Below are 12,677 nucleotides of genomic sequence, written 5' to 3' on the forward strand. Positions count from 1 at the left end.
CTGTAATTCATAGGTGCTAAAAAAGACAACTGGACTTGATTGAAATCCTTGAAGACGTTTCACCTCTCATCCGAAAGGCTTCTTCAGTTCTGTCTGACTAGTGGAGAGTTTCAGGTATTTGTCCTCTAGTGGACCAAAAGCAACCCTAAGGAGAATCGTTGAGGTCACATGGGTATATTATATTCATATAATTATATATTCATATGATCAGGACTACCAATATGCTAACTGTGTCGAAATTATTTTGTATTAGACCTTTATTATAGGCCTTGTCTGTGCATGTATCCATTCTGAGGAGTTTGAAAGGAATTGTGCTGTTTTGTTTACAAAAGTCAAAGTCCCTCTCACGCCAGAATTTGATCTTCCCAGGCAGCCTCCTGTCCCAGTACTAACCAACTGTTAAGGTGTATGGGTGCGGCGCTGATCTCTGTTTTGATAGCCCTTGGCCTCTCGCCTATACAACTAGGGTTACAGTGGGGGGCTAGTTCTCTGGTAACCGTGAGAGTTTGACTTCCCCACTCGCATCTGTATTGCAGCGTGCCTTGCCAGATGGAGTAGGTACCATTTTTATGATGGTCTTTGGTATGACCCGACCACAAGTAGAACTCGTGATCTCCCGGTCGAGAGGCGGACACGCTAACCACTAGGCCAACTCATGGTTGTTTTATTTACAACTATGATGAAAAAGTCTTTCTCTATAAAAAATGTACCTCACTCTATGAATCTTAGTTTGAGATGAAACTATATTTTAAATTTAAAAAATGTACATGAACAAGGTTTCATCATTTTCACAAGTTTCACACAATATTGTTGCTTCCTTACATGACCATTGATGGACTCCAACAATTCTTAGGGTCACATACAGTGGGGCAAAAAAGTATTTAGTCAGCCACCAATTGTGCAAGTTCTCCCACTTAAAAAGATGAGAGAGGCGCCTGTAATTTTCATCATAGGTACACTTCAACTATGAGAGACAAAATGAGGAAAAAAAATCCAGAAAATCACATTGCCTGATTTTTAATGAATTTATTTGAAAATTATGGTGGAAAATAAGTATTTGGTCAATAACAAAAGTTCATCTCAATACTTTGTTATATACCCTTTGTTGGCAATGACAGAGGTCAAACGTTTTCTGTAAGTCTTCACAAGGTTTTCACACACTGTTGCTGGTATTTTGGCCCATTCCTCCATGCAGATCTCCTCTAGAGAAGTGATGTTTTGGGGCTGTCACTGGGCAACACGGACTTTCAACTCCCTCCAAAGATTTTCTATGGGGTTGAGATCTGGAGACTGGCTAGGCCACTCCAGGACCTTGAAATGCTTCTTATGAAGCCACTCCTTTGTTGCCCGGGCGGTGTGTTTGGGATCATTGTCATGCTGAAAGACCCAGCCACGTTTCATCTTCAATGCCCTTGCTGATGGAAGGTTTTCACTCAAAATCTCATGATACATGGCCCCATTCATTCTTTCTTTTACACGGATCAGTCATCCTGGTCCCTTTGCAGAAAAACAGCCCCAAAACATGATGTTTCCACCCCCATGCTTCACAGTAGGTATAGTGTTCTTTGGATGCAACTCAGCATTCTTTCTCCTCCAAACATGACAAGTTGAGTTTTTACCAAAAAGTTCTATTTTGGTTTCATCTGACCATATGACATTCTCCCAATCCTCTTCTGGATCATCCAAACGCTCTCTAGCAAACTTCAGACGGGCCTGGACATGTACTGGCTTAAGCAGGGGGACACGTCTGGCACTGCAGGATTTGAGTCCCTGGCGGCGTAATGTGTTACTGATGGTAGCCTTTGTTACTTTGGTCCCAGCTCTCTGCAGGTCATTCACTAGGTCCCCACGTGTGGTTCTGGGATTTTTGCTCACCGTTCTTGTGATCATTTTGACCCCACGGGGTGAGATCTTGTGTGGAGCCCCAGATCGAGGGAGATTATCAGTGGTCTTGTATGTCTTCCGTTTTCTAATAATTGCTCCCACAGTTGATTTCTTCACACCAAGCTGCTTACCTATTGCAGATTCAGTCTTCCCAGCCTGGTGCAGGTCTACAATTTTGTTTCTGGTGTCCTTTGACAGCTCTTTGGTCTTGGCCATAGTGGAGTTTGGAGTGTGACTGTTTGATGTTGTGGACAGGTGTCTTTTATACTGATAACGAGTTCAAACAGGTGCCATTAATACAGGTAACGAGTGGAGAACAGAGGAGCCTCTTAAAGAAGAAGTTACAGGTCTGTGAGAGCCAGAAATCTTGCTTGTTTGTAGGTGACCAAATACTTATTTTACCGAGGAATTTACCAATTAATTCATTAAAAATCCTACAATGTGATTTCCTGGATTCTTTCCCCCCATTCTGTCTCTCATAGTTGAAGTGTACTTATGATGAAAATTACAGGTCTCTCTCATCTTTTTAAGTGGGAGAACTTGCACAATTGGTGGCTGACTAAATACTTTTTTGCCCCACTGTATGAGTGACAGATCAGAAATTTTTATTATGGGGTGGTTTTGCAGGGTGCCACATTGATGTAGGTGAAGAATAAACACTAAAAAATACATTAATCTTGTGTTTTTCATGATGGATGTCAATGATGATTTAAAAATAACTGAATCATAAAATCATAATGTCAGCAATAGCAATCAAATTCAAGAAGCATCAGGATGCAAAAGGAATTGGTTTGTAATCACATCAAGGCATCTGAAATGAAATCTAATCAAATCATGAGCTGCTGAGAGATTCCTTTCCCGACTAATAAACTGGTGACTTATACAGTGTCCTGTATTATTCACATTATCATGCAATTGTTATCGAATTTAAGCCAGTGTACATTAATTGCTCACTTTTTAGATTTTGCACAGAAAAAGGTTACTATTTCCATCCTTACTCACTCACCTTGAATGAAGACTCGGCAATGTAAATGCAACCTTGAGTAAGATGTTACGCTATTCCTTCTTTCTTGCTTTCTCAGCCAGGCATGTCTCAGATTTTTACCAGTGAGTTAGTTGTGCAAATCCACATATGAATAATGCATTCATATTTTTTAAATATAAATTTCTTGTATGTTTAGGTAGTATTGCTACTGGATAACACTGGTATTCAGAATTGGTGATAAGTGGGCCCCTTTAGGTACAGATAAAGTATCTGTATTCAGACTTGACAGGCGAATGATTTTTAGAGCTGGTCTACTCATTTTCCTGAGCAGAGCTGTTGGAGAAATAATTTTTCAGCTGTGTGAAAAAAGAAATCAAGCTACATATAATGCAAAATGATGACGCATAATACATTTTACGGTTAAAATAAAGTATACTGTCAGAACAATAGCCAAAAATGTAAGGAATCTGTATGAACAATGCCTAAATGCCGAGATATTTTGTAAGGTCTTTTCACAATTTTGTTTTTATATCCTCACTGATTGTGTTTAACTCACTGCCGCCTCACAGCAAGTAGGTTCTTGGTTCAAGCCCAGTGGCTGACGAGGACCTTTCTGTGCGGAGTTTGCATGTTCTCCCCGTGTCTGCGTGGGTTTCCTCCGGGTGCTCCGGTTTCCCCCACAGTCCAAAGACATTCAGTTAGGTTAACTGGTACTCTAAATTGCCCATATGTGTGAATGTTTGTTTCCCCGAGCCCGGAAATGGGAGGGTTGCAGCAGGAAGAGCATCCGGCATAAAACTATTCTCCAATTAATATGACATGTGGATCAGTAGGGTCCACATGGACCCCGACCTGGCAATAGTGCTGGACAAGGAGGAAGAAGAAGAAGAAGACTGCTTGTGCTTAACTCCACTCTGAACAAGGCCCATTGTGCAATAATTAAATTTTGTGTTTTATTTTCAGGCCTCTGGACTTGGGGTAGGAAATCAAGGAAGCAAGCAGGCCATAAAATTGATAGCATCTTTATTTTAAACGATATACTCGATACTATTTCATCTTATTCCACAGCTTGGTAGAATACTCGATTCTGATTGGTCAATTAAAGCATTTTATGGTCTGTATTGTCTGTATAACAGATTGCTATGGACCATGTCATTAGCGGAAACAGAAAAAAAATCATTTTTAAATCAATATTTTGTGTCAAGTTATTGATTTCCTTAGTAAGCAGCTGTATAATAAGTGGAATAATATACAGCAAGCCAGTCATTATTGCGAAATAAACCCCTTCAAAATGATTCAAGACCCCTCCAATTTGCATCAGGGTCCTGCATCATTCTGTCAGGGTTTATTTCTCAATAATGACCAGCTCGCTGTACTTCCTTATATCACAGTGTTGATGAATTCTCAAATCTGATGAGACAGAAATTTTTTTCAATCACGGCAGCTCTGACAGTAGTCCTGGCTGTATTTCAAATGATAGGTTTATATTAACATGCTTGTCCTAAAATGTTACCGTTTCTATAGGAACGGCTCATTCATATTTAACAGTTATTTCACGCGTAGCGTCAAGTCGACTATAAGCCATGTACGATGAGATTGAGCGGAATAACTGTTTTATTCTATCCACATTCACTGGATTTTGATAAACAGAGCATTTTTATTTTTATTTTTTGCAAATTCGATACATAAAAAATTTATACAAAACATCCGACAAAATCATTTCCGCTTAGAATGTAAACAAACCGGCGAAATGACAGGAGCAATTTGTGAAAATGCTATAATAATAATTATTGAAAATTTAAAAAAGATACGCTCTTACCATCAAAATACATTCATTCCATAGTTTGTTGTGTTTTTTGTATTTGGGGGGGTTTGTTTTCAAGTAGAGTTTTTATTTCGTCCTCGGTTGGTTCAGCAACACGGTCTGCCATTTTGTTTTTCTCTCCTCACGGTATATGAGCTGATATCCTCGTAGTAGAGTAGCCAATCAGAGTGCACATCCAGTGAATGTGGATAGAATAATATGTTATCATATGTTTGAGAGCGCCGAAGGGAGGGCGGGACCAAGTTGGGGAGAAAATGAGGAAAAAATGTTTTAAAAAGCATGATGTTTGATTATCATTTGTTCATCAATTTAAATTTATAATCATTGGTAAATCCCAGTGGTAGAAAAAGAATAAAGCACTTCAGGACAAGCTGTTTTATCCTTTCCATGTTTATTTATCAAATTCTCACAATTTAAAACTCTTACTATATTATGATTTGCATACAAAGGTCAAGCTTAATACCTTTAGCGAATGTCGGCTCAATAGCAAAACATTTGAGTGGTGTATGTTTCAGAGTTTCACACTGTGCTTCCTACTGTATCTACAGCATGTTCTAGTTGGGTTGAGATCTTTATTATATGTACAAAGGAAATCTTTTGTCCTCCTGATAAAACATTGGATCACACTATTACATAAAGTATTTGCAATTTTATATATATTTACACCTGCACTTGATAAAAGAACACAGCCGTGTAAAAGCGAGGAAATCAGGCGGATTGTTCTGGTCTTGCATAATTTACACGTTTGTGTGTACGCACGAGAGAGAGTGAGAGAGAGAGCGAGAGAGAGAGAGAGATTGTCTTATCAGTTAACCTTTATTTCCAATGCACTCATGCACACACTCATAATTGCATTTTTAAAATCCTATCTGCTTGTCTGCTTGTTCTGGCAGTGAGTGCTGAACAGTCATTCTCATCAAGTCTGCTTTTTTAAGACAATATACACGTGGGCAGATGGCTTGGGGCTTATTTGAAGAAATCAAATGGCTTACAAAAGGCAGGAAAGATTGCATTTATGAAATAATCCCCCCATATTTATTTCGTCTACACACCCGAGTACACAATGGTTGGGGTTTTTTTTTCTGTTCCTCTTTTTTTCCATTTGCCTCGTTCTTTTTTCAAGCCGAATGAACGCAGAGAGGAAGCGGGGGGAGAGACATACTGTGGGAGGTTTGTGTTAGACATAATTTATTTAGATTAGGAGCACAGATCACACTGAATATCATTTGTAGCTAGATCCTCAGGCTAGTGTAAGCCTATGTGTCGCTGTGGAAGATGGGAAAGAGCTGGAGAATGCATTAATCTTTTCATCTCCATCTTTCCTTCACATTCCTCTCTCTCTCTCTCTCTCTCTCTGAAAGCCTTGGAGAAAAGCCAGCCTTGCTGTATTTCTGTGTGTGTCTACGCTTTGATTGTCCACTAATGAGATTAGAAGCTGTAAAAAAAGTGCGTGATGTTTTGTGACTGAAAGTAAACAGGCCATGATGAGGAAAAGCCAAATCTCTCTGTCTGTCTGTCTGTCTGTGTCTCTCTCTCTCTCTCTCACACACACACACACACACACACACACACACACACCAGCTTGTGTTATTGCATAGATTAAGCTCCTTCCCAGCTGACTTCAGGATCTCACTTGTGTGTGTATCTCCTGTGACCACCATGTTGCAACCATCTTCAATCTCTGACTGCACACAGTTTGTTGGCCAGAAATGAGAAGTGAAAAAAAAAAAATCCTCCAATAGCAGAACTGCAAGCTTGTGACATCACTGGTGGATTAAAAAAATATATATACTGTAAGAACTGAGCAGGATGTTTCGCACGTTGCCAATTAGCCTTCATATGATACATATTAACTTCAATCTGGCACATATTAGCATCCATTCGTTTTTAATTCTTTATTGTTTTTCTATCCTCTCTGTGTCTCTGCTGTTGCAATCTGCAAGTCTTGGCTCTGTTTCACCATCTCTTCTTCTCTCCCTCTCAAACCCATGCAAAAACAAATCCACACTGAAACACATTAGTGCAACGTGCAACAACAGACGCAAACAGATTTCTTACTGATCCAACACGTACACTCAGTTGAAACAACCTCAAACTCTTTACTTCTGCTTTCATTTCGGAACAAGTAGAATGGCAGGCATTTACAGTACAGGATGTGGCCATGTGTCACACAGGAAGTAGGGTTTGTCAGATATGAACGGTTGTATCATGTGATGAGGAACAAGGTCTGTGTGTTTACCTCATCAACTGAACATTTGTGGGTCCAGGTTGCACATGGGAGCACATGTAATTTGAGATATCTCTAACAGTGTATATATTGGCAAATAACATTTTTGCGATTTACATTTTTGGGGTTATGCCAGAACTCGCATGCATCTGATGAGCTAAATTAATTGTATATTGTGGTGTGCAGAGTGTGAACAATAACTTTGGAATAAGGTGTCAGTTTAGAAGTGTATATCAGCATAAATGAAAGCCATCTTAAACCAAATACATGCAGATACATATGTATATCCAGTGCCCTCCATAATTATTGGCAATCCTTGTAAAGATTAGTTCCTACACACTCCAATCAACTCAAAAATGTCCAATTGAAATGGGAAACATACTTCAGTTACATTGTGTTCACTATCATTTCCAAAGGTGCCAATAATAGTGGCTCATGTGTTTTTTGCTGAAAAAAAATCTTTCTTGATGAGGGATTTGTATTTTTTTGTTTTGTTTTGTTTTCCTGAATAAATTTATTTCAATTAAAGGTTGGATTTTTCTCTTTTTTTCAGTGTAAGATGAAGCGACTTAATCAAAAGGTGGATTTTTTTTTCGAACCCTTTGTACTAAACTTTACAAGGGGTGCCAACAATTATGGATGACACTGTCGATAAATATTTCATTTAAGAGAGGGAATGCTCATATAAGTATATAAGCAAGTCAGCTTGAGGTGTGGGCGGCACGGTGGTGTAGTGGTTAGCGCTGTCGCCTCACAGCAAGAAGGTCCTGGGTTCGAGCCCCGGGGCTGGCGAGGGCCTTTCTGTGTGGAGTTTGCATGTTCTCCCCGTGTCCGCGTGGGTTTCCTCTGGGTGCTCCGGTTTCCCCCACAGTCCAAAGACATGCAGGTTAGGTTAACTGGTGACTCTAAAATTGACCGTAGGTGTGAATGGGAGTGTGAATGGTTGTCTGTGTCTATGTGTCAGCCCTGTGATGACCTGGCGACTTGTCCAGGGTGTACCCCGCCTTTCACCCCTAGTCAGCTGGGATAGGCTCCAGCTTGCCTGTGACCCTGTAGAAGGATAAAGCGGCTAGAGATAATGAGATGAGCTTGAGGTGTTTGTGATGATTTACATTTGATGATTTAAACAGGTAGCTAAAAGTTTCTCTTAGTTTGTTCACCTCATTAGTGTTTTAGTTCCAATGCAAAACGTGGACCCCAGACAATTCTTGGATGTTTGATGTAAGGGGGAAAAAATGAGCTGCAACCAGGTGGTGCAAAGTAGCACTGCAGAACCAAAAGTGAAGGTGGTGGAGCTAGATCAGATCCAACTCCTCCGATAAGGATTACCCTCATACTAATCCCTCACCCTAACCCTGATACTAAACCCATTTCTCCAGGCTGAAACACACTGAGTTGTATCCACCCCCTGGACTTTTGGTAGGAGGACCTGGATTAGGTCCAATTGTACTGCATGGACTTTTTACCTCGCCCACTACGAAGTAAGTGGGGTGAGGTATTGTTTTTGGTCGGGTTTTTTTCTTTCTTTGTTTTTTGTTAGCAACATTACAGGAAAACGGCTGGCCCAATCTTCATGAAACTTTCAGGATAGATGGACATTGATCTCAAATAGAAGCTCCAACATTTTAAGGGTCATCTGGTCAAGGTCACGGTGATCAAAAAGGTAAAAAAAAAAAAAGCTCTGAGCTCAGACTGTGGGAGCACTGCCTCGGAATGACTTCTCCCACAAACACGCTGATTGGATCACTACCTGCCTCATTTGCATACACTGTGCTGTCATTGGATGGTTTCTTGGATCGTTTACAAACGCAAAGGAAGGGTTTTTGGCCACTGATAAAAACTTCCATACACTGTTGATTTATTATTATTAATTAGCCCGCTACAGACTAGAATAAAGAAATCACTTTCAGACATGTTTATGCTTATTACAGAGGGAAAGTGCGTTCCACTGAGCTCTAGCACCGGGCCATTTCTGGGAAATAAGAGTTTGGTTCATGGCGACAGCGTGTGTATGTCAGCCTCAGTTCGGAGGTTTCAGTTTCAAAAACTGTAAGAGGTCAGAGTAGAATAATATAAAGTACAGACACTTGGTATATTTTACTTCTGGGATTTTTAAATTGTTATTTTTAGATTACGCTTCATTTTTGTGGCTACTGCCTCATAGAGTAAATATATATGTTAGATTTACTGTATGGACATGGGATCAGAAAACAATTTTATTTATAAGCAGCAGCCACATGGACCCATAGGGTACCTATTATTTTCGTGATATCTTCCTTCATATTCATCATACGGTAAGTACTACCGGACGCGGTTTGTTTTGCCTGGAAACACTTGTTGTTCTTGGGCGGCACGGTGGTGTAGTGGTAAGCGCTGTCGCCTCACAGCAAGAAGGTCCGAGTTCGAGCCCCGTGGCCGGCGAGGGCCTTTCTGTGCGGAGTTTGCATGTTCTCCCCGTGTCTGCGTGGGTTTCCTCCGGGTGCTCCGGTTTCCCCCACAGTCCAAAGACATGCAGGTTAGGTTAACTGGTGACTCTAAATTGACCGTAAGTGTGAATGTGAGTGTGAATGGTTGTCTGTGTCTCTGTGTCAGCCCTGTGATGATCTGGCGACTTGTCCAGGGTGTACCCCGCCTTTCGCCCGTAGTCAGCTGGGATAGGCTCCAGCTTGCTTGTGACCCTGTAGAACAGGATAAAGCGGCTAGAGATAATGAGAATGAGATGAGACTTGTTGTTCTGTTGTCAGGCGTAAACCTTGCAACTCTAGGGTCCCTGCTTTTGATCCTGAGTTGGGTTACTGTCAGTGATGAGTTTCTTCATCATGTTGATGTGGGTTTGCTCCGGGTTCTCCAGTTTCCTCCCAACTCCCAGAAACATGCATGTTGGTCGATTGGCTACAGCAAATTGCCCCTAAGTATGAATGTGTGTGTGAGATGGACTGATGTCCCATTCAAAATGTCCTACCTCATGCCCAGTATTCCTGGGATAAAATGCAAACTGAAGATGAATGAATGAAGTAAATGAATGACAGAAATTTTAATTTCAATGTCTGTAATACCATTTCGATTCATGTCTTCATTGAGAGAAATCAGTCAGCGCTGTCTGTGTGAAACAGTATTTGTGTGGTTACTAATGACCTACTGGGTGGCACGGTGGTGTAGTGGTTAGCACTGCCGCTTCACAGCAAAAAGGTTCTGGGTTCGCGCCCAGTGGCTGATGGGAGCCTTTCTGTGCGGAGTTTGCATGTTCTCCCTGTGTCTGTATGGGTTTCCTCTGGGTGCCCCAGTTTCCCCCAGTCCAAAGACATGCAAGTTAGGCTAATTGGTGGCTCTAAATTGACTGTCGGTGTGAATGTGAGTGTGAATGGTTGTCTGTGTCTGTGTGTCAGCCCTGCGATAACCTGGCAACTTGTCCAGGGTGTACCACGCCTCTCACCCATAGTCAGCTGGGATAGGCTCCAACAGGAACAGGATAAGTGATAAGTAGAACAGGATAAGTGGTTACGGATAATGGATGGATGGATGGATGGATGGGTGGATGGATGGATGGATGGATGGTCTGTAATACCAGCACGTTGATGTTAGCACTGCTGCTACACAGCAAGAAGGTTCTGGGTTCTGGGGCCTTTCTGTGTGGAGTTTACATATTCTCCCTGTGTCTGTAAGGGTTTCCTCTGGGTGCCCCAGTTTCCCCCACAGTCCAAAGACATGCAAGTGGCTCTAAAATGACCGTAGGTGTGAACATGAGTGTGAATGGTTGTGAAGTTGCAACAGGCCTAGCAAGCCGGTGGTAGATTAAGTGTGCTCTCGATAGACATAGACAGCCTCATAACAGGCTGCCAACTGACAGGCCAATTGGCCGACAGGGTGTCAAGATGAAAAATAAATAAATAAAAACGAATGGGGGCGGCACGGTGGTGTAGTGGTTAGCGCTGTCGCCTCACAGCAAGAAGGTCCTGGGTTCGACCCCCATGGCCGGCGAGGGCCTTTCTGTGTGGAGTTTGCATGTTCTCCCCGTGTCCGCGTGGGTTTCCTCCGGGTGCTCCGGTTTCCCCCACAGTCCAAAGACATGCAGGTTAGGTTAACTGGTGACTCTAAATTGACCGTAGGTGTGAATGTGAGTGTGAATGGTTGTTTGTGTCTATGTGTCAGCCCTGTGATGATCTGGCGACTTGTCCAGGGTGTACCCCGCCTTTCGCCCGTAGTCAGCTGGGATAGGCTCCAGCTTGCCTGCGACCCTGTAGGACAGGATAAAGCGGCTACAGATAATGAGATGAGATGAGATGAGATGAGAAAAACGAATGGCCTACGCAGTCAAACATTCATTTTTTAAAAGCCTTTATTTGTCACATGTACATTAGAGCACAGTGAAATTCTTTCTCTGCCATGTGGGAATGTGAGCACAAAGCTTTGAGCCCAAAGCTGCTTCTCTAACCTTTATGCCATTGACTTCCCAATGGCTTCATTTGCTGTGATGGTGAGTTTCTCTTCCTCCACCCTGCTTGTGTATTTGCAGAATGGACCATTTGCAATGGAAATTACTGATCACCTGTCAGTCTCTGGCTAATGCAAAGTGGCATGCACAAAAAGTGAAGAGTGCATTTTGCACATAGTTTCTGTGTGAAAGCATCTAGGATACAGTGAAACATCCCCTGGTGAATGTCACCTTCTCAGTGACCCCTGATCTCCTTTGGCTTTTTAGGACAGGGCTCAGTGTGCAGTGCATTTTGCCATTTAGGTTACTTATTAGAGTTTTAAAATGAGAGAGAGAGAGAGAGAGAGAGAGAGTATTGTATGGACAGATCCACAAAAAAATCACAAGTTAATCAAAACAAGTTTAATTTTGAACCAGGAAAACACTGGGAGTGACATCATCAGAGCGAAATATCAGAAATTATTATACACACAGGACACTTTTTGATGGAATAAAAACGTGTTCTATTCCCTTCTAGCGGGTTTCATTCACTTGGTTTGATAGCATGCAATATTGTTAGCATATCGCTTATCCTACGTGAATTATGTCACTCTACTCAATGGAGAATGAGTGTTGAATATGGTTTACGATATTGCATGGTTGTCAAGACAACATGACGTCACACGTCGGAGATGTAAAACTTCCGTGCTAGTGAGTGACTGTGACAATTTATAAACAAACATGGCTGCCAGGTTTGCTTTGTTAAATATGGAAGATTTTGAGAGAATTTTCAAAGAGAAAGATGCGTTGAACACCCAAAAGGAATGCATATGTATAATAATAATAATAATAATAATAATAATAATAATAATAATGGCTGTCTTTTTTCATGGTATATTAGATATATTCCATTCAGCTACTTGTCTTCAACTCATTCAATATCACGCTAGCTCAATGGAATATATCTGATATACCACTCAACGCCAGCCAATATTATTTAAATATGTCACTCAGATTATACGAAAATGCGAGTTTTTCAACACAAGAAGATAAACTTCATATCTTCAAGCCAACGTGTGATTTTCTTTTTGTTATATCGACACATTCACCAACAAAAATCCCCAAATTTATCAAAACAATTCATCGAAATACTATGTCACTCAGTGTCCCGGATGTAGTTCGTATGAAAAATATGAGTGGTGTATTTCCCAGTAAAACACCCACGTCTGTGTTATATATATAAAACACCTACATTACTGTGCAAAAGTATAGGCACCCTATATATATGTTTTTCTGTACAAACTTTGTAGATTTTAATTGTATGACTTCTTCATTATCAAGTCAG

Source organism: Neoarius graeffei, chromosome 21 (assembly GCF_027579695.1).
Source record: "Neoarius graeffei isolate fNeoGra1 chromosome 21, fNeoGra1.pri, whole genome shotgun sequence".
NCBI lineage: Eukaryota > Metazoa > Chordata > Actinopteri > Siluriformes > Ariidae > Neoarius > Neoarius graeffei.